Raw genomic sequence first — 2741 nt, forward strand, 5'->3', positions numbered from 1 at the left:
ACGCTACAGTAGCCTCGGTTTTCAGATGACTGCCTTGCCTGGTTCACCAATTACTTTGCAGACAGAGTTCAGTGTGTCAAATCGGAGGCATGTTGTCCGGTCCTCTGGCAGTCTCTATGGGGGTGCCACAGGGTTCAATTCTCGGGCCAACTCTTTTCTCTGTATATATCAATGATGTTGCTCTTGCTGCGGGCGATTCCCTGATCCACCTCTACGCAGACGACACCATTGTATACACTTTCGGCCCCTCATTGGACACTGTGCTATCTAACCTCCAATCGAGCTTCAATGCCATACAACACTCCTTCCGTGGCCTCCAACTGCTCTTAAACGCTAGTAAAACCAAATGCATGCTTTTCAACCGATCGCTGCCTGCACCCGCATGCCCGACTAGCATCACCACACTGGATGGCTCCGACCTTGAATATGTGGACACCTATAAGTACCTAGGTGTCTGGCTAGACTGCAAACTCTCCTTCCAGACCCATATCAAACATCTCCAATTGAAAATCAAATCAAGAATCGGCTTTCTATTCCGCAACAAAGCCTCCTTCACTCACGCTGCCAAGCTTACCCTAGTAAAACTGACTATCCCACCGATCCTCGACTTCGGCGACGTCATCTACAAAATTGCTTCCCAACACTACTCAGCAAACTGGATGCAGTTTATCACAGTGCCATCCGTTTTGTCACTAAAGCACCTTATACTACCCACCACTGCGACTTGTATGCTCTAGTCGGCTGGCCCTCGCTACATACGCCAGACCCACTGGCTTCAGGTCATCTACAAGGCCATGCTAGGCAAAGCTCCGCCTTATCTCAGCTCACTGGTCACGATGGCAACACCCATCCGTAGCACGCGCTCCAGCAGGTGTATCTCATTGATCATCCCTAAAGCCAACACCTCATTCGGCCGCCTTTCGTTCCAGTACTCTGCTGCCTGTGACTGGAGCGGAGATTGCAATCGCTGAAGTTGGAGACTTTTATCTCCCTCACCAACTTCAAACATCAGCTAGCTGAGCAGCTAACCGATCGCTGCAGCTGTACATAATCTATTGGTAAATAGCACACCCATTTTCACCTACCTCATCCCCACAGTTTTTATTTATTTACTTTTCTGCTCTTTTGCACACCAATATCTCTACCTGTACATGATCATTTATCACTCCAGTGTTAATCTGCAATATTGTAATTATTCGCCTACCTCCTCATGCCTTTTGCACACATTGTATATAGACTCCCCTTTTTTCTCTGTGTTATTGACTTGTTAATTGTTTACTCCATGTGTAACTCTGTGTTGTCTGTTCACACTGCTATGCTTTATCTTGGCCAGGTCCCAGTTGCAAATGAGAACCTCTTCTCAACTAGCCTACCTGGTTAAATAAAGGTGAAATAATTTTTTATTTAAAAATAAAAAAAAATAAAAAAAATACAATGACATTCTAGACGATTCTGTGCTTCCAACTTTGTGGCAAAAGTTTTGGCGAGGCCCATTCCTGTTTCAGCATGACAATGCCCCCGTTCATAAAGCGAGGTCCATGCAGAAATTGTTTGTCGAGATCGTTGTGGATGAAGTTGACTGGCCTGCACAGAGCCCTGACTCCAACTCCATCAAAGACCTTTTGGGTGAATTGAAACGCTGACTGCGTTATTGCCCAACATTTTATTTTTATTTTACCTTTATTTAACTAGGCAAGTCAGTTAAGAATAAATTCTTATTTTCAATGACGGCCTAGGAACAGTGGGTTAACTGCCTGTTCAGGGGCAGAACGACAGATTTGTACCTTGTCAGCTCAGGGTTTTGAACTTGCAACCTTCCAGTTACTAGTCCAACACTCTAACCACTAGGTAGCTAACTAGCTAGATGGTTAGCTTTGGCTAACCCTGAATCTGACAGACAAAGTTTAATCTCCTGTTTTTAGCTCCCCATAAGATATGTGCTTGTTGGATAACTAGCTACCTTGTCATAGGCATAAAGAGTGATTCATCAGATATGTGTGGCAATAGCTAACATTAGGGACAGTTCAAAATTGACTGGGGGACTGGTCCAACTCAAGGCGTCAAAAAATAAATGCACCCCCCTCCTCAACATATTTTCACAAGACCCTTACCTACTACTGTAAAATAAATTGCACACCCTTTCCCTCATAGAATTATCTAAAAATAATGTGTATGACAATAAATAACAATAACTGTAGCGACCCTGTGTTTATAAGTAGTGACTTCACCGCTTCAGTGTGCTTTTGTGGCACAGTCGATGTCACGCAGTGCTATGGGCCAGAAGGTTGAGGGTTCACCAAACCATGGTCAACCTCACTCTCCCTGACAGTTTCATTAAACTACAATCAGAGACAATGATCAGCTACACTCTTATAAAAAAGTGCTCCAAAAGGGTTCTTCGGCTGTCCCCTTAGGAGAAGCCTTTTTGGTTCCAGGTAGAACAATTTTGGGTTCTACCAAAATTGATTGATTTAATTTGTCAGTAAAAATAAATATATATCCACACAGTACAAAGATGTTTAAAAGGGACTTATTTCAATTGTTGTCCCTATTTTTTACATAAATAGATATACAACTACATTCAGTGGGGAGAACAAGTATTTGATACACTGCCGATTTTGCAGGTTTTCCTACTTGCATGCAATAAATGCAAATTAATTACTTAAAAATCATACAATGTGATTTTCTGGATTTTTGTTTTAGATTCTGTCTCTCACAGTTGAAGTGTACCTATGATAAAA

The sequence above is a fragment of the Oncorhynchus gorbuscha genome, linkage group LG18, assembly GCF_021184085.1.
Source record: "Oncorhynchus gorbuscha isolate QuinsamMale2020 ecotype Even-year linkage group LG18, OgorEven_v1.0, whole genome shotgun sequence".
Taxonomy (NCBI): Eukaryota; Metazoa; Chordata; class Actinopteri; order Salmoniformes; family Salmonidae; genus Oncorhynchus; species Oncorhynchus gorbuscha.